General features: G+C 42.4%; 1 protein-coding gene across 12 annotated transcripts in view; it reads right to left on the minus strand.

Moving 5' to 3' along the window:
- SPECC1 (sperm antigen with calponin homology and coiled-coil domains 1) overlaps positions 1–20945 on the minus strand; it is a 336294-nt gene that overhangs the window by 166306 nt on the left and 149043 nt on the right. The gene's annotated exons all lie outside the window — the stretch shown is intronic.

The following is a 20945-nucleotide window of genomic DNA, read 5'->3' on the forward strand; positions in this document are numbered from 1 at the left end:
ATATGCACTCATTAAAACAACGCCAGGATGCTTGGAAGAAAGAAAAGGACAGCACAAGAAAAAACTCTCAAAAATTTTAAATACATTTGTCAAATTATAAGCTTCGATAGAAGGGATGGAATGCAAAATCAAAGACCTCTCCTGATATGTAACAAGATTTAAACAGAAAAGGTAAACACTCAGGGCCAATCCGGAAGATCAAACAGTCAAGTAACAGAAAATCTGGCAATACAGACCAGTGGAAGCACAGTGAAGGAAATGACCAAAAAACTGACACGAGAGAATCCTCCAACGCTGAAGAACGTGAATCCCAGAACTTGGGTCAGGCAGAATGAATGAAAAAAGACCCACATGAAGATACCCCTTTATAAAGTTTCAGGACACCAAGAATGCCTACAAGTTCAGGGAAGGGGTGTGAGCATGAGACTGGCCATCATTCATTATAGCAGTACTGAATTCTCAAAGGCAATGAAGCAAACACTTCAAAGTTCTGAGGGAAAATGATTTTCAACCTAGAATTCTATATCTGACCTAACTATAAACTAGTCACAGAGGCAGACAATAAAACATACTGTCAAACATATGGAGACTCAGAAAAAAAATTAAACTGCTAACACCCTTTCTAAGTAAGTTACTTGAGAATGTGCTCCAGGAGAACGAGGGAGTAAACCAAAGAGAAAGAGGGTGAGTGATCGTGGGAGACCAATAGTTCTATTAGAGGAAACCAGTCATGGGGAGTCTCGAGAGGATACCCATGGAGCAAATCTGGAGAACACATCCAAACTGGGCCAAGAGGACAAGATGCCTCCCGAGGGAAGTTTCTTTGAAAGAACATCTGGTTGGAGGAAGAGTATGAAAAAAAAAATGAGGATATAATAAAAATAGTGAAAGGTTCTCAAAAAAATTAAAAATAGAATGACCCTAAGACCTGGCAATTACACTACTAGGTATTTATCCAAAGGATACAAAAATACTGATTCAAAGGGGCACATGCACCCCAATATTTATAGCAGCACTATCGACAATAGCCAGATTATGGAAAGAGCCCAAATGTCCATGGACTGATGAATGGATAAAAAACACGTGATAGACACACACAGACATATACATACATACACACTGGAATATTACTTGGCGATTAAAAAGAATGAAATCTTGCCATTTGCAACAATGTGGATGGAACTACAGTGTATTATGCTAAGTGAAGTAAGTCAAAGAAAGATAAATATCATACGATTTCACTCATATGTGGAATTTTAAGAAACAAAACGGATGAAAATTGGGGGAGGGAAGGATAAATAAGATAAAAACAGAGAGGGAGGCAAACCATAAGAGACTCTTAAATACAGAGAACTAACAGAAGGTTGCTGGCAGGGTGTTGGGTGGGGGGGGTGGCTAAATGGGCAATGGGCATTAAGGAGAGCACTTGTTGCGATGAGCACTGAGCGTTATATGTAAGTGATGAATCACTAAATCCTACCCCTGAAACCATTATTACACTGTATGTTAACTTGGGATTTAGATTTTTAAAAAAGTTCTTATCACAAGAAATAAACAGACTCTTAACTATGGAGAACAAGCTGATCGTTACCAGAGGGAAGGTTGCAGGCAGAGGGATGGGTTAAACAGATGATGGGGATTAAGGAAGGCACTTGTCATGATGAGCACTGGGTGATATATGCAAGTGTTGAATCACTATATTGTACACCTGAAACTAATACAGCACTGCATATTAACTAATCAGAATTAAAATAATAACTTAGAAAACAGTGACAAAACCAGAAACTTCATAAAACCAGGAAGCTGCATAAGAAAGGTCACAAAATCGTACCACACGACTTTACTCTGCGGGGAATATATACATATATAGTGACAATTACACGGATACTATTTAAACTGACCTATACACCAAGTATGCAAGACTATTTTATAGAACATTTGAATATTATCCCAGCCAGCAAATAAAGTTGAAATACATTAGGGAACAACAAATTAAAACAACTACGAGAGGGGCGCCTGGGGGCTCAGTCATTTGAGCGTCCGACTTCGGCTCAGGTCGTGATCTCACAGTCCGTGGATTCGAGCCCCGCGTTGGGCTCTGTGTTGACGGCTCGGAGCCTGGAGCCTGCTTCGGATTCTGTGTCTCCCCTGCTCTCTGCCCCTCCCCGACTCGCTCTGTCTCTCTCAAAAATAAATAAATACATTACAAAAAAAAAAAAAACTATGAAATACCACTACACACGTATGAAAATGGCTAAAATCCAAAACCTTAACACCACCATGTGCCGACAGGGGTGCGGAGCAACAGGAACTCTTGTTCATTGCTGGCAGAAATGCAAAATGGCGCAGTTAGGCAGTGAAGACAGTTTGGCAATTCCTTACAAAACTAAACACACTCTTGCTGTGATTCAGCTATCGCACCCCTTGGTATTTACCCAAATGAGTTGAAAAGTGATGCCTACACACAAACCTGCACAAAGATGTTCAGAGCAGCTTTATTCACAACTGCCAAAACATGGAAGCAACCAAGGCGTCCTTCAGAGAGTGAACGGATCAACCATGATATATCCAGGCAATGGAGTATCATTCAGTGCTACAAAGAAATGAGCTATAAAGCCATGAAAAGACAGGGAAGGACCCTAAATGCAGATGACTGGGTGAAAGAAGCCATTATGAGAAGGCTACACACTGTAGAATTTCAACCATAGAACATTCCAGAAGAGATAAATTATGGAGAGAGTAGAAAGATCAGGGGTTGGGCAGAGGGAAGAACAAACAGGCAGAGTACAGAGGATGTTTAGGGCAGTGAAACTGTTCCGTGTGATACTATAATGGGTGGATACATTTGTCCGAACCCAAAGAACGTGAACCCTAATGTGAACCATGGACTGAGTGGCTGTCGTGTCAGTACAGGTCCATCAGTTGGAACAAACGGACCACTGTAGTGAGGGATATTGATGGTGAGAGGAGCCCTGCACACTTGTGGGGGATGGGGGGCAGGACAGGGATTACAGGGGTGGGCACACTGTGCCCTCTCAATTTTGCTGTGCCCAAAACTGCTGTGAAAGTCTACTTTTAAAAAAAAAAAGGCACCTTAGCAGTTTAATTAAGCAAGTGTATGTAAGTGGTTAACTTTGAGAAGTGGGATAAGAAAGGGGACGGTGTAGAGCAACAGCAGTTTTGCTTTTCATAAGGGCCCTATTTCGTTTTTTAACCTGTGCCTATACCACATCAATAACGAGAATGGAGAAAAAGACACGTGAGTGCTGGTGGATGCAGCTCGGAAGGAGGTAATCAGGCGTCCGTTGGTTTTACAGGCAGTGCTGTTCCTTTGGACTCAGAACAAGTGAGATAAAAAAGTTTGAGGCGACTCAGCAAAGCAGAAGCAGGGCCACAAGGAACTGAAGTCTGTTATCAAATCTCAGGCCCCACCTTGCCTGTGGCGGAAGGTAATTCTTCCCTAGTTCCACTGCCTTTTGGGAAGTTTCCGTGGAGTGTTTTCTAGAGATGCATTCACCTCATATGAAAGTCAATGGAAACTCCTTGGCGGACCAAACAGAGGAAACCACTCAAAAGAATCCTACCCGTACCAATGAACCAAATCACTTGTGCAGTTTGCTTTCTGGGCTAAAAGCAAACAGTCGGGTCCACGTTTAGAGATGTTTTTTTTGTAGCAGGATAAAAGTTTTCTGTCTTGTCATTTTTTTTTTTTTTTTTTTTTGCAGGGTGCCAAATTAATCTTGCTCACACTCCACTGGCTCAGCATCTTGAGTTAGAGTTGAAAACACTTGTAAATCTGCATCCTTCTCGGGGCGCCTGGGTGGCTCAGTCTGTTAAGCGTCGGACTTCAGCTCAGGTCATGATTTCACAATTTGTGAGTTTGAGCCCCCTATTGGGCTCTGTGCTGACAGCTCAGAGCCTGGAGCCTGCTTCAGATTCTGTGTCTCCTTCTGTCTCTGACCCTCCCTCTCTGTCAAAAATCAACGTTAAAAAATTTTTTTAAAAATTGCATCCTTCTCTTTCCCAAATAGTCACACTGTTCCATGGCCACCATGAACGATGCTCTCGACAGAGAGGGCCTCTGAACAAAAGACTCTGAAGGGGGTCTGGCCTAGGGAGGGCACAGCGACCACTCTGTGCTGGGTCTTTAAAGGCAAGACAAAGTGGGGAGACAAAGCGGCAGTGTTACGAGAAGAGATAATAGCATGGTCTGAGCGGCTTCTTGCAGGGGGCCCACACAGCTGGCAGTCCCCTCCAGGAGAAGCCAAAATGCAAAACGGCTCTGGAAGGGCAGCTCCCAACACGCCAGTTGAAAAGCCCAAAGCAGGCAGGACGTCTCATTTCCATTGAAACTGAAGTGGCCAGAGGACCGGTTGGCCCCAGATTTCACTCTGCATGCTGGGTTGGCTTCCTAGCCCACTGTGTGGGCCAAATGAAATCCTCATTACCTAACTCCACTGCATGGGAGGTGAGCCCCCAGGGTCTCTGGTCAGCAAACTGGAAAGGAGAAGGGGCTGACGGCGGTGGGGCTTTAGTGAATTACAACATCTGCCTCTCCGTGTGTAGCCTTCCCTTCAGTAGAGATGAGAAAAGATCCACTTCCCGATTTGTGAGTCTTGTTTTTAATTGTTTAAATGTTTTGTTTATTTTTGAGAGAGACGGGGGGGGGGGGGGAGAGAGAGAGAGAGAGAGAGAGAGCACTAGAGGGGGAGGGTCAGGGAGAGAGGGAAACACAGAATCGGAAACAGGCTCCAGGTTCTGAGCTGTCAGCACGGAGCCCAACGTGGGGCTCGAAGTCATGAACCGTGAGATCACAACCTGAGCTTAAGTCGGGCACTTACCTGACTGAGCCACCCAGGCACCCAATATGTGAGTCTTGATACACCTGAGAAGGACCCATTCTAGATCACGATTTACCTCTGACTCCCTAACATTATATACACTTTGCCCAGTGATAGCTCCATCTCATAGCAATCACTGAGAAACTTCCAAATTCCACCACTAAAAGGAACCAAATTCACCTGCATGTGCAATTACAGAAATTAGACAATTAGGCAGAGGGGGCGTGCTGAAATAGGTTTATCTGGATTAACATCACTTTGCTCTGTTTTCTTAAACCACGCATTGGTCAAAACATAGAACATTAAGGAATTGACCACATTCTTGATTTTTTTAATGTTTATTCATTTTGAAAGAGAGAGAGGCAGAGTGGGGAGGGGGCAGAGAGAGGGAAAGAGAGTGAATCACAAGCAGGCTCTAAGCACAGAGCGCAGAGCCTGACGCGGGGCTCAAACTCATGAACCATGAGCACCTGACCTGAGCTGAAATCAAGAGTCAGATGCTTAACCGACTGAGCCACCCAGGTGGCCCTTCCCACATTCTTTAAACGGAGAGTTCGCAATGTAGGCAATGCTAATACCAGTTCACATCTGCACCACTTTGGTCTTTCAAAGCGTTTTCATACACATTAACTTGCGGCTCACAAAAATCATTTGGCAAAGTGCTGTTATCTTTATTTTATGGATAAGGAAACGGACTGTCTGAGACGCTTCACAGTTAGCCCAAGGGTCTCACAGTAAGTACGTCTTCTGATACCTAAGGAAGCACAGAATCGTATCATTTCCAAACTGGAAGAAACAGAGAAACCATGTAGCCTGATCTTTCATACAAAGTAGTATCAACAGCATCCAACCTCTGATGCTATTTACCAAACTGTCACGTGCCAGAGACCAAGGATTTGCAGTGAAAGAGAAGCCAGCACCGGACAGCCCCTTCCACTGCTGGAGGCTCCAACAGTTGGACAATCCTTCTTTATACGGGGCTCAGTTTGATCTTCGTTAACATGGCACATGTTGGTTCCAGTTCTGAAACAATCTGGAACCACAAAGAACAGAATTATTGCTTCTTCCACGTGACATCTGAATATGTGAGGGCAGCTTTGTTTCGCTCCTTGGTTTCCCATTCTTGAAGCAAAAGCATTCCTCACCCTTCCCACCAGGCCTCACGGGACCCGGGGTCATTCATCAGGGGGACTGCCTGGAGAGCCTCTGATTTAGCAACATCCCTCGGAAATGTTACCCAGAATCTCAAAAATGCTGCAGTTGTGGTCGCTATGAGTTAGGAATCATCTAGTCACAAGAGGACACCCAATTCAAGCCTCAAACAATAAAATGAGTTTTTGGCTTCTATAACTGGAACTCTAGGGGCAAGTCTGACTTGAGGTCCAGCACAACTGAAATATGCTTTCAGGGACCGTCGCTCTCCCTTGCACGTGCACCTGGACGGGCGACCTTCATCAGCGATCTGCCTTGCCTCATGGCAGTGTGATGCCTGGGCAGCTCCAGGCCTCAGTCTGCACACCATCAAATCCAGGGAATGGTGCTAAGACTCTTCTGGAGGCCCTAACAAATGTCTCCTCGCATCTCATTCAGCCTGGGTCGCTACTGGCCTCGACTCACGAAGGTCAAGGTGATATGCTGATTCACTGAAGGTCGGGGCAGGGAAGGGGTGAATTATCCAAGGAGAAAGAAATCCTGACAGAAGAGGGAAGCAGACGCCAGAACAAACATCAAAGTAATGCAACACACACAAAATGGCATAGTGCACCCGTTTTTAAAACAAATAAAAAAAGGCTTCAGACCCCAGCGGGGGACATTAGGCAACAATTAAAAATGAAAATTATGGGGGCACCTGGATGGCTCAGTCGGTTAAGCCTCCGACTTCGGCTCAGGTCATGAACTCATGGTTCATGAGTTCGAGCCCTGCGTTGGGCTCTGTGCTGACAGCTTGGACGGAGCCTGGATCCTGCTTCAGATTCTGTGTCTCCCTCTCTCTCTGCCCCTCCCCTGCTCGCGCTCTGTCTCTCTCTCAAAAATAAATGATAAAAAAAATTTTTAATGAAAATTATGCATACTGTTTAGCCAGTTACCACTGTTTCGGGACAAAGTTTCCCCTTAATTTCATAGGTAGAAAAAACCATTTTATTATTTTTTTAATGTTTATTTATTTTTGAGAGAGAAAGAATGAGCCGGGGAGGGGCAGAGAGAGGGGGACGGAGGATCCAAAGCAGGCTCTGCGCTGACAGCAGTGAGCCCAACGCGGGGCTTGAACTCCTGAATCGTGAGACCACGACCTGAGCCGAAGTCGGATGCTCGGCCGACTGAGCCACCCAGACTCCCCTGGAAAGAACCATTTTCTTTTGCAGTTGAAGAACCTGGGAAAGGCCTGGCCAGGCACTTGTGACTTCGATGCTCTCGAAGTGGCTGCAGTAACCGGAAGACTTGCTGGGTCGGACATGCCACGGGGCTCGCTCACGTGGTGGGCAGGGCAACCAATGTGGTCTCGTGGCAGCTGAGCTGGGCTGTTGGTCGGAGCACTGTTGGGGGGCCTCTCCAGGAGGGGGCGGGGGGTGGGTCTCAGTGTGGCTGGGCTTGTTACAGAATGGCTCAGGGCTCCGGGTGTGTTTCTGCATACAAGGGTCACCACATGGCCTCTTCCAGGCCAGCCTTGGCAGTCACACGGGTCACTTCTGTCATACTCCACTAGGAAGCAGTCCTGGGCCTGCCCAAGTTCAAGGTTCGCGTTCCTTGACGGAGGAAGTGGCAAAGTTGCACTGGGGAAGTGCACACGAGGTGGGAGGCAGAGGCGGAGCCGTCTCAGGGGAATACCATCCGTCACACCTCCCTAGGCTGACCACACAGTTTTATCTCATGAAGCCATTAACCGTGTGCCTCTATTTCCCAAACTGATGTTCTCGTTGTTGAAATGTCTAGACATGGAAGCCAATGTTCATTCCACTGACAGGTTGCCAGTTCCAAATTCACATTGAAGACAGTGGTAAGATCCACTCCCTAGTAAATACAAGACTCTCGATGTTTTGCACTTTTTGGGGCAAGCTGGTCCCATTTCTTCCGTACAGTGAGAAGGAGTAAAGGCATGCTTAAGAAATCTGTTGGGCGGGCACCTGGGTGGCTCAGTTGGTTAAGTGTCTGACTCTTTATTCTGGCTCAGGTCAGGATCTCATGTTCATGAGAACGAGCCCCACAATGGGCTCTGCGTTGACAGCACGGAAACTGCTTGAGATTCTCTCCCTCCCTCTCTCTCTCTCTGCTCCTTTCTGGCTCTCTCTCTCTCTTAAACAAACTTAAAAAAAATATATATGTTGTGGCTTCACCATTTCTTCAAAATCAACCTCTAAGAGCAATGAAAATATGTTTAGTGTTTCACCACAAAAGGAATAAAATGAACCTTCCCTTACTCTTCACTTACTTTATTAATATTTTTAATTTAAAGAAAACAGAAACAGCCTTCTCTCCTATGCACAACTTATTCTGCACCAAATACTTTACATATATTATATTAGCTCACTGAAACCCTTTGTTGCAGCTACTGATTTTATATTTATTTTACCTCGCAGGAAATGGAGGCATAGGTGCGTTCAGATAACTTGCCCAAGGTTACAACAGCTTAAGTGGAGATTTGAACCCAGAAACGTGGGCTCCAAAGTTCTCACTCTTAGTCACCAAACTCTCCCCTCTGGCATACAGAAATAATAATGCTCTTTCTCAAACTGAAATAATCAAAATCCCCTATTTTCCTGAGATAGCAAAATGAAATATGAGATATGGAAAGAATGTGTTCTTCCACACTGACACAGACAGGCCTATTAGTTTTTTGTTTGGGATCATAACATATGCATATATGACATAAAGCTGTTAGCATTTCTTTGTGAATTCTACTTTTATCACTAGAAGGCATTTACAGCCTTCCAGGACACTGAAAATAGAGCTAACTTGTTCTCTTTAATAATATAGTACTTCATAGGAGTGATGCACTACAATTTATTCAATCAGTTCCTGCTGTGGAACATTCAGATTTGGGCCATTACAAAAAAAAGGGGGGCCGGGGGTGCCTGGGTGGCTCAGTCAGTTAAGTGTCCGACTTTGGCTCAGGTCACGATCATGCAATTCATGAGTTTGAGCCCCGCGTTGGGCTCTGTGCTGACAGCTCAGGGCCTGGAGCCTGCTTCACATTCTGCGTCTCCCTCTCTCTGACTCTCCCCGCTCGCGCTCTGCTCTGTCTCTGTCTCTCAAAAATAAGTAAAAACATTTAAAAAAAATTTTTTTTAAATGTGCTGCAATTACCAACCTTTTTCTGCATTCACTACATACTTAAGTGGTGGTGTTTTTATTTCTAGGGGGCAGAATCCCCCAAGATGGGACTGCTGTGTCAAAAGGAACATACAACTTTTCAATCTCAATAGCGGTTACTAGATTCCTTTCCAAAAAGATTACAACCATTCACGCTGCTACCAACAATGCACAGGAATAATTTCTTCTTTAGACCCTGATCAGTGCTGATTATTCTTTTTGAGGGGTGAAAAATGATTTCCTCTGACTTCCATTTCTCTGATTACAAGTGATGTTCAATATCTTTGTTTCCTCTTTTTTCTTTCCTTTCCCTTTTTTTTTTTTTTTTGGTTTTGTTTTGCACTGAGTTACTTATCACGCTATTGCCAACTGACCTGTACCACTGCCTCCTTAGATATTTATCTACCCTTATCTGTTTATAGGTATACCTCACAGATTCAGGATATTTTGAACATTTTCCCCAAATTGTTACATATGTCTAAGCAGAGGCTAGATATGCCTCAGTATTTCTTCTCTTTTCCTTTCTCAACAACAGGACTTCTTTGGCGGGGCACATGGTTCCAGAATAAGGGCATTCCCCAGCCTCTTTTGCAGCGGGGTGTGGCTGGGTAGCTAAGTTCTGGCCAACTGGATACAGTATCTTCTGGAAGCTCCCCTTACCAGGCAGTGCTCACCCCTTTCCTCCATTCTTATCATACTATTATCGCTGCTTGAAATGCAAAGGTCATGTTTGGGACGTGAGGTCAGGATCTCACCTAGTGGAACCAGAGGTCAGCAAGAGCCAGGCCCAGCACCTTTGAGCCCCATACTGGCCTGGACCATGTACCGAGACTTTAAAAAAAAATTTTTTTTTAATATTTATTTTTGAGAGAGAGACAGAGACAGAGACAGAGCACGAGTCGGGGAGGAGCACAGAGAGAGGAAGACACAGAATCTAAAGCAGGCTCCAGGCTCTGAGCTGTCAACAGAGCCCGATGCGGGGCTCGAACTCACGAACTGCGAGATCCTGAACTGAAGTTGCATACTTAGCCAACTGAGCCACCCAGGTGCCCCAGGCCCCATGTACCCAGACTTACATGAGAGATGAATTCAGGTCTTCTTTAAGCCACTACTATCTGGGGGATTTTGTCACTTGCAGCCAAATTTAACACTAACAGAGAGAGTGGACCCTGAATATAAGGGGATAATCATTTCCCAAAAGAGTAAAAAACAAAAACAAAATAGAAACTTCTTGACCAACTTGAGTAAGCTTTTATTACTACAGTCAAATCCCTACTTTAATTTATATATTACTCATTTATATTTAGTATGTAATATGTATTACATATTATATATAAAATATGTACTTCAATAAATTGTATATTACATGTTAGTAATAATGTCTTATCGTATTACAGAATGCATATTAATATATTAAAATTTTATCTATATGTTCATATTTAAAATTGTATTACATAAAATATATTCATTTAGAAATATTGATCCCAGGGGCACCTGGGGGGGGGGGGGCTCAGTGGGTTAAGCGTATGACTCTTGGTTTCAGCTCAGGTCGTGATGTCAGGGTTTGTGAGATCGAGCCCCACGTCAAGCTCTGTGCTGACAGTGCATAGCCTGCTTGGGATTCTGCCTCTCCCTCTCTCTCTTTCTCTGTCTCTCAAAATAGATAAACGTAAAAAAAATTTTTTTAATTAAAAAAAAAAAAAAGAATTATTGATCCCATACTTGTATTTCAAGAAAATTTGTATCCAGATTCATCACATGCGCGTTCTCCCTCACTGCCTTCATCAATACCACAGCTACTTTTAAGCCATCTGTTCCAGGCGACCAGAGAACCATCTAAGCTGTTTTGAGTTTGGGCGCTTTTTGAATCCACGGACTGCATCATGCTGCCACTGAAATTTTCATACCAAGTCTCAAAAGCATATGTACATGGCATGATGTCAATTTCTTCTAAAAAAAAATGCTTCCTGCCGGTATATATTTGTGATCCCTACAACACAATCACTTGCTGTCATAATCTTTCAAAGCCTCAATTTAGCAACATGGAATGCTTGTAACTATGAGGTTATACTTCGTAGAATAAACACCAAATTTGTTTTAAATTTGTCTCCCTTTTGGGGCGTCTGGGTGGCTCAGTCGTTAGGCGTCCGACCTCGGCTCAGGTCATGATCTCACGGTTTTTGAGTTCGAGCCCCGTGTCGGGCTCTGTGCTGACAACTCAGAGCCTAGAGCCCGATTCGGATTCTGTGTCTCCCTCTCTCTCTGACCCCTCCCCTGCTCGCACTCTGTCTGTCTCTCAAAAATAAATAAACAATAAAGAAAAATTGAAAAAAAAATTTGTCTCCCTTTTTCTAAACCAACTCTGTCAGGTGGCCCCCATAAAACTCTAAAATTAAAACTGAGGTTATTTTAGTCTGTCTTCCCTGAGTCTTACTTTGTTATTCAGAATAAAGTAATTAAGAACATGCCGCCTTGGTTAAAAATGACACTTTTTGAGGCTTGAATTAAGGAGTTTCCTTTTTTTTTCCTCAAAGAAAGAATTCTGGGGAGAAATTAGTCTCATTTCCAAGCATACTAATTTGAGACGGATTAATAATTTTATGACATTAAATCTGTCCGTTCTGGACAACAGTAGCTTCTCCATTATTTCAAGTCTTGTTCTATGAACCACAGTGAGATTTAACATCTTCTACCTTATGTCCTAGAATATTCTAGGTAAAATTATTCCTAAATAATTTATGGCACCTTTGAACTGGATTTTTTTTTTTCAATTTCCATTGTGAAGAAGTTATTGCTAGTATAGAAAAAAAGCTTATATTCTTTCTATATTTATCTCATATACAGTCACTTACCAATTCCCTTACTCTTGGGTCTAACTTTTCTTTTCAATATTTAAGCCAAAAGATGTTTTGCCTTATTGCACTAATAACAAAATGATGATAACTAATAATGATAATACTTCAAGTTTTATGTTATTTCTAGGAATTACTGTATACATTTATATTTAGGGGGAAATCCATCCATTTCCTCCAGTTTTTTTAATGCATTAGTATACATTGAATTTTTCACTTTTCATGTCTTTAACAATAGATCCTTACCCATTTTTAATGTTTCTCCTCTCCTTTTCTTTAACCAGAAATAATTTCCATTATTTGCCTTTTCAAAGTACTAGTATTTGGTTTGATTTATCTTCTTTATGGTTTTATGTCTTCTATTTCATTCCTTCCAGCTTTCCTCATTAATTTATTTCTCTTTCTTTTGCTTTCTTCCTGGTTTCATAGGTTGAATATTCCACTCCTACATTTTCAGTCTTTTTTCTCTATGGTAATAAAAGCATCTGTGATTGTACATTTTCCTCTGAGTTCAGCTTCAGTTCCATTCCATCCACTTTGCTACAAAACTCTCCTCCCTTTGTGTGTTTCTAGATTATTTATAATTTGTTTTGACTTTCTCTTGGTGCAGAGATTATTTAAAAATGGTGTCCCTGAATTCCTCAGTAGTTTTTTTAAATAATTGTCTTTTTGACCATTCATTTCACCGGATTAAGAGGACAGAAGACTGCATATAGAATCAGAATTTTTATATTTTGCCTTTCATTTCCGGTGACAAAGTACGTGATCAACTCCTATAAACAATTCCTAGATCTAGAGAATATGTATTTCCTGTTCTATAAATTTGTTGAATCTTTTATTTATAACCTCTATATTTTTGCTTTGTTTGTTTGTTTCGGAGGTTGGAAACTGGCAGCCTGCAAGCTACAGATATGTTTTATTTGGCCGGCAAAGGGCTTTAAAATGTATGAATGTCAATGCCTTTAGGCAAGGCATGCAATCTCTCCTTCACTGTACAATTCCCATCTTCTCTGCTGTCTTACACCCAATAATTCACATATTAATGTTGCCCACGTGGTCCCTGTGGGCATCCAAGTTGGCAGTCTAGTTTCCCTGGCCTGTCAAATTAGAAAAGACACATAATTAACATCTCCTAGTATCAGTATGTTTTTAAAAATTAAATTCTCCTTTTATTCCCAATTTTTGTTCTATGTGTTTTGTTGCTTAAAGATTAAAGACAGTTGTATGTTTTTGGCTTTTGTCAGTATAAAATATCCCTCTTTGTCCTGTTCAATGCTTCTGTTCTTACCTTCTGCTTTGTCTGACACTAATAGGCTTATGTTTGTTTTTTAATGGGTGAATTTAGCTTAAGTATTTATTTTGGGGCTTTTATTTAGCTTTATTGTTTTGACTTCATTTTGTTTACTGTTTATTAACTCTTATTTCACCTTTTTTCCTTCCCCTCACCTTTGCTCATTTGATATTGCTTCTCTTTATTCCTTTCTGACCTGCTTACCCTTCATTATCAACCTCAATCCCTATCATTTTGGAAATACTATGCATTTCTATTCCGTTTGTGGTTACGGGCCATTCGTAACAGTCTTAACTAAACCTTCATCAATATTAAATAACTATATCCCCCAATTCCTTACCAACAAAGATGAGATTAATTTTAGAGTAATTTTCCATACGAATGCCTTGAATGCCCCCACCTGCAATCGTGGATTTTGCTGACAGTCTCGAATTTTTAGTTCTGGGCTATTTCCTAGATTTTCCGTGAAGTATGATCCTTCTCTTCAAAAGTTCCACTTTACAGTTACATTACAAAATTTCAGCTAGGTTCGCATCCTTGATTTATATACACAATGCTTCATGCTACACGAGTCACTGCTCACCACTGTTTTCTTATATTCTTGGTCTTCCTCTAGCTCGATGTTTCTACTGATCCAATTACCAGTCCCTAATTGGTCATTTGAATGCTTGCTCAAGTAGGGTATATAAATCCTTCATGTCTAAAAACATCCTTTTTCACTCTGATTCATTAAGTGATATCTTGGCAGGAGAATTTGAATCTGGCACTCTTTCTGAGTACCTAGCTTTCCAACCTTTCTTCCCTATGCTTAGGACTTGCCCACTTCATTAGTCTCAGTTGAAGGCAGGGTCCACCTCCCACTGAATAAACTGAAAACATCAGCTGTTTGCTTTCTCAGCTCTGCTTTGCAGCTAAGGTGTGCCCTTGACCCTGACAGTATTTATGCCTGCCCCAGATTTTGGCTCAGCAACCAGTGCTGCAAAGCAAGGACTATGAGAAGAAATGCTCGCTGGCAGCTATGGTGGCTGCAGCAAGATGAAGATCCTGGCAAGCAGTGGCCCAGGTGCTCGCTGTGGGCTCCAGCGCCAGCAGGTCTGGTGCAAACTGCATTTTCTGTGCTCACGCACACAGCAGCAGCGTCCAGCCTGAGCCAATTCTGCGTGAGATTTTAGGCACTGTTCCTTGGCCTGCACAATCTCCGCGGCTCATTCTCCAATTCCACAGCAACTCAATATCCACTAAAAAATGTTTTTTCCTTCCTAAATCAACGCAAATCAGCTTCCGTAGCCTGTAGGTAAGGACCCAGGCTAACATGGCTGGGTATAGAAGAGTTAAAGCTCTTTGGGGTCAACAGTCCCAACGGACGCCATCCTAGCTTCTAGTGAGCATTCCAACACCATCATAATTCTCTTCAAAACTGACCTATCTTCCTGTCTAAAAATTGGTAGGCTTTTTGTTTGTTTGTTTTGAGTTTGTTTATTTCGAGAGAGAGAGCAAGCAAGCAGGGGAGGGGCGGGGAGAGAGAATCCCAAGCAAGCTCTGTGCCGTCAGCACAAACCCCATGCAGGGCTCGAACCCACAAACTGTGAGATCATGACCCAAGCCAAAAGTGGATGTTCAACTGACTGAGCCACCCAGGAGCCCCGGTAGGATTTTTATCTTTATTGCTGTAGTTGGGCAATTAAATTATGCCTTTTTCCAGACTTCTAGGAATCCTTTTTAATTTGAAGCCCAGAATTTCCTTCAGCTTAGGTTCTCTCCTTTTATGTGTCAGGTCTTCTGCATCTGTTCCTTTCTCACCTTCCTACACTGGTCTCTCTCAAACATGTTACCTATTTCACCTCATGATATCGGTATCTTTGTTTCTGACAGGATGCTGCTTCCAGAAAACGAATTCAGTTCTCATGGGGGCCGTTATCCTTTGTATTTCATCTAATAAAAGTTTCAAATCAGGAAAAAAACTCTTTGAGTTTACTTACTACTTTTTTGTTGTTGAATGCCTTCTTCTCTCTTTTTTTAATTTTTTTCATGTTTATTTATTTTTGAGAGAGACAGAGCACAAGCAGGGGAGGGACAGAGAGAGAGGAAGACACAGAATCCGAAGCAGGCTCCAGGCTCCGTGCTGTCAGCACAGAGCCCAACATGGGGCTTGAACCCACAAATCATGACATCATGACCTGAGCCAAAGGCGGACACTTACCCAACCAAGCCATCCAGGAGGCCCTCTTGTCTCTTTGATTTAGCTTTGCTTGTTCAGAACGTCCAGCTTGAGCTCTCTATCTCAAGTTATTAAATCCCCCTGAAAGTGGACCACACTTTTGCTTTGCCAAACCTGGGTTTGACCTTTGGCACCCAGACACATGAATGCTTCTCCTACAGTGGCAGATCATCACGCAGAGGAATGGGAGTTTTCATTCTAGAACCCAGAAGTGCATGGACTGGCACACTAGGACCTCTTCCACCATGCCATGGGGAACGCTTCTGTCTGATCTCACGCTTCTGAGAGTAAACACAGGAGAAGCAGTCCCTGCCAACCGCTAGCTCCTCAGATGTGCAGGGCCCACGATCCCTTCAAAGACTAAATGCAGGAAGGGGAAAAGAGAGCTGTTAAGACTTGCACACTGTCGTGTTTACTGTGCTGAAAATCCTTTCTGTTGTAAGCAGTGGCCAAGAGACGGGACCAGGCCTAAGCTACACTATCCATATATATCCAGACTCCTGACCCAAGGAGGGTCAAGATGGGGGGGAATTACTGACTGCTCTTGTCTTTTGCCACCCTTTCCATAATCCGCTTCTAAAGCTTCACATAGCCGTTCCATGTGAGCCATTCCTAAATATTAATCTCTAGCTATAAGATGTCCAACCATCTGTTTAATCTCTCCATCCCTATGCTCTGGCATGAATGTAGTTCAGAGTACTTGCATTTAACAAACCTTTCCTAGACATCTTGTAAGTGCCAAGCCCAGCGGTCGAGGTACTGATGTAGAAATGTATGTAACACCTATGTAAGGAGATGGCTGCAATACAGTACAGCAAATAGAGTAAAAACAGCAAATGTGGAACCTGGGGAGCACAGGACACCAGGCCCAGCCCAGAGGGTTAGGGAAGGTGGTCAAGGAAGGGATCACAACTAAGCTGTGTCTTGAGGGGAGATCAGCATGAGTGGTGAGAACAGGTGATTTCGACAGAGCTAACGGAACCGTGGACAAAGTGGAGCAGACAGACGAAACCACAAACCCAGCAAATAACATGTAATCAAACAAAAGAGTAAAAGAACATCGCTAAAATCAGGGAGGGGCTAATCTCGCTCACCCCATCATCTTGAAAAGCGTCACCCTGAGAGAGAAAAGAGGTTAAAACTCAGAAAAGCCAGATAGACTGAGGGCAAGGAGGTAAAAGCAAATGAGTAGAATTGTAAACAACCTATCTTCCTGCTATCCACTCCTTCTATAGGAGCAGAAGTTTCCTGGGATGGGAGGTTAGGTATTTATTTAGTCAAAGGAAAAAATACAGACCATCTCCACTGACCAGCAACCGCTTTCCCCTAATACAAATCAAATAGCAGCTTCACAGAAGTTAACAGAACCATTCAGATGTTCCTGTCGGCGAAAACTCAAAATTTCTTTTCTTTTTTTAAGTTTATTTATTTATTTTGAGAGAGACAGAGACAGAGTGAGTGGGGGAGGGGCACAGAGAGGGGGAGAGAGAGAATCCTGAGCAGGCTCCCTGCTGTCAGCACAGAGCCCGATGTGGGGCTCGAACCCATGAAACCGCGAGATCACAACCTGAGTGGAAACCAAGGGTCAGACGCTTAACCAACCGAGCCACGCAGGTGCCCCTAAAACTCAAAATTTCTAAAAGTGAATTCTTTAGGCTGCCTCTCTAATTCTCCTCCTGACCTTCCTGGTGTCGGGCTCTCTCGGGGTCTCTCTTGGGGGGGAGTGTGTGTGTGTGTGTGTGTGTGTGTGTGTGTGACTTAGTGATACCACCACTTCCCCAGTCATCCAATCTAAATACAATGCCTTTAGTTCATTTCTCCCTTTACAGAGAAAAAGTTAAAAATTTTACTAGAGTGGGGCTGCCTGGCTAGCTCAGTCAGTAGAGCACGCAACTCCTGATCTCAGGGTTGTGAGTTCAAGCCCCATGTTGGGCATGGAGCCTACTTAAAAAAAAAAAAAAAAAAAAAAAAAAAAAAAAAAAATTTTTTTTTTGAAATTTACTAGGCAATATAAAAGATAATGAAGACATCACACTCCTAGAAAGAAAGGCTCAATACTGAAAAATGTGCAGATTTCATCCCTTAAAGTAATGCAATTTCGCCAAATTTTACAAGTAGATGTTTTTTCTGAAACCAGATAAAGTGACTTAAATACTCACTTGAAAGAATAAACAGGAAAAAATGCTAAAAAGAAACAAAGAAACAAACAACGAAGAGAATTTGATTTACCAGATACTAAAATATTACATGGCCACAAAAGTTAAAATCATGTAATCAATGAAGTAGGATATAGAGAACAGCAAATATATCCAAGAATATATAAGTATCTAACAGAAAATTAAAAAATAGAAAATTCAAATCAATGAGGAAAAGAAATCTTGCTCAGTAAATGCTACTGGAATAATTGCCAAATGTTTTAAAAACACTGTAAGTCATAGACCAAAGAACATTCCAAATGTATTAAATATATAAATATTATAAAATATAATATGAAACCCAAAAACATCTGACCTTTGGGTGTGATAAATCTTTCTAAGCCTAGAAATAATGTAAGAAATCACAATGGAAAAAATAAATATGCCCCATTACAGTTTTAGACTTTTATATTTCAAAACAAACATAATAATCAGTATACTACCAAAAAAAAAAAAAAAGAAAGAAAACTCTGCAGAAATGATCTGCAACAATATAACAGAAATGGATTGACAGTGTTAACATACCACAGAATAAATAAGAATAACACTAAAACCCCACTGGAACACTGAGAAAAGTTAGAAATAGACAAATCCCAGGAAACAAATGACCAATGTATATATGAAACTCAGTAGACCTGCAAATTAAAACAATGAAGTACTTTTTTTGCCTAACAAATTAGGGAGAATTCGTCAGGATCATAATAATGCTGGTAAGACTGCCATGAGACCAACACTTTCCTACGCAGCTCTATGTATTTTATAGCAGAGATACATATCAAGAAGTTTACAAATGATCTTATATATTTTGGCCAAGTAAATATCTACTTAAGAATTTAGTCTAGGGACATCTTGCTGGGTGGCTCAGTCGGTTAAGCATCCAACTCTTGATTTCGGCTCAGGTCATGATCTTACGGTTTGTGAGTTCGAGCCCCGCATCAGGCTCTGCACTGATGGCATGGAGCCTGCTTGCGATTTTCTCTCTCTCCCTCACTCTCTCTGCCCCCCCCCTACTCATGCGGTCGCTTGCGCTCTCTCTCTCTCTCTCTCTCTCTCTCTCTCTCAAAATAAACAAATAAAACTTAAAAGAACTGAGTCTAAAGATACAGTCAGTAAAAACTTAAACACAGACTTATATATTAGAATTATTTAAAATAGAGAAAAATATTGGATCCGACAACAGGAGGATTTATTTAATCCTCCTTTATTTAATTATGGTAGTTAAGCCCTTTTAAAATTAAAAAAAAATTAATAAAAAGGGCCTTCCCTTTTAAAATTAAAAAGAAAGTGATGGGAGTAGAATACAATACCACATCGAATAATAGAATATTATGGAGATGTTAAAAATATTGGGGAATATTTAATGACACGAAGAATTATTTTTTACTTTCTTTAAACGTTTATTTATTTTTGACACAGAAAGAGACAGAGCATGAGTGGGGGGAGGGGCAGAGAGAAAGAGAGGGAGACACAGAATCCGAAGCAGGCTCTGGGCTCTGAGCTGTCAGCACAGAGCCCGATGTGGGGGTCGAACTCACCAACTGTGAGATCATGACCTGAGCCGAAGTCGGATGCTTAACCAACTAAACCACCCAGGCACCCCATGACACGAAGAAAATTTATGATACACTGTTAAATAAAGAAGTCAAGATATGAATTGGAATATACAATACGATTTAACTATGTGCGCGTGTGTGTGTGCGTGTGCGTGCGTGCGTGTGTGTGTGTGTGTGTGTGTGTAAAAAGGCTCAGCAGGGGCTCCTGGTGGCTCAGCCAGTTAAGCATCCGATTTAGGCTCAGGTCATGATCTCACAGTTGGTGAATTCGAGCCCCACATTGTGCTCTCTGCTGTCCGCATAGAGCCCGCTTCAGATGTCTCTCTCCCTCTCTCTCTCTGCCCCTCCCCCACTCTCTCTCTCAAAAATAAACAAACATTAAAAATTTCTAATAAAAAAAAGGCTCCATAACCACACCACAAAGAAAGGTCAAGTCATTATTATCCTGAGTGGCAGGATTATGAATGATTTTTATTTTCTGGATACATTCTTTAATTTCATTTTCTATAAAGTGAGACGTATTACTTACATAATCAGGTAAACTATTCATATTTAAAAACAAATGCCAAAACAGCTCCACTGGTTCCCCTCCCTTCACGGGATACATTCCGGACCCGTAATCATGGCACGCTCCAGATCTACACCACACACTCCTTTGCCTACCACCCCTCCTTAATGTTCCGGCAACATCCAGAGATCTAACCAGCCCCCAAAACTGCTGGGTTCTGTCACAACCCCATTTCTTGGCGTGCGCTATTTCCTCTGCCTAAGAGCCCGCCCAACCCCTAGCAAAGGCTTCTTCAAGCCTTAAGACTCAGCTCAAACGTCCCTCTTCTGTGAAACCTTTCCCAGTGTCCCCAGGAAGAAAGACTGCTTCCTGGCCTGAGTTCCACACCTCTTAAAGCACCACTGTGAGGGGAGTGTTCTCTAGTAAGGTTTCTCACATAGCCTCCTTCCTGCGGTAAACTGAATACTGCCCCCAGTGATGCCCACACCCTAAGCCCTGGAACCTGTGAAGGCGTTACATGGCAAAGGGACTTTGCAGGTGTGATTAAGTGAAGGCTCTTGACTTGAGGAGATTATCTTGGATCATCTGGTGGGCTCAGCGTAATCACAGGGGTCTTACGAGAGGGAGGCAGGCGGGTCAAAGGCAGAAAAAGGAGATGTGAGGATGGAACCAGAGGTTGTAGCGATGAACCGTGAAATACGGCAGAAGGTGCAAGTGGCCTTGAAGTTGGAAAAGGGAAAGAAATAAGTTTGCCCTGAAGTCTCCAGAAGGAACACGGCCTTGCCCACACCTTCATTCCAGACTTCTAATCTCCAGAACTCTAAGAAAACAAATGTGCGTTGCCTTAAGCCAGGAAGTTTGTGGTATCTTGTTACAGCAGCAACAGGAAACTAATACAATCCTCGACTATCCCAAAAGCACCTTGGGGCAGGCCAAGAAGAGGGGGACGGTGGGGCCTGGAGCTGGGGAAAGGAAGCACTCTTGTAGACATTTGGTAGGTAAATGAAACATCATCCACCTCAAGGAGAACCACAGAAAAGAAGCAATAAGATAAGAGGCAGGAGGAGGAAGAAAAAAACATGGGCTAACATTTATTGAGACCTTAAGATTTACTGTTAATTTATTTGTTAATATTTTAGTAACATTTTTCGAAAATTCATTACTTTCCAGGCACTGTTT

Source organism: Acinonyx jubatus, chromosome E1 (genome assembly GCF_027475565.1).
Source record: "Acinonyx jubatus isolate Ajub_Pintada_27869175 chromosome E1, VMU_Ajub_asm_v1.0, whole genome shotgun sequence".
Taxonomy (NCBI): domain Eukaryota; kingdom Metazoa; phylum Chordata; class Mammalia; order Carnivora; family Felidae; genus Acinonyx; species Acinonyx jubatus.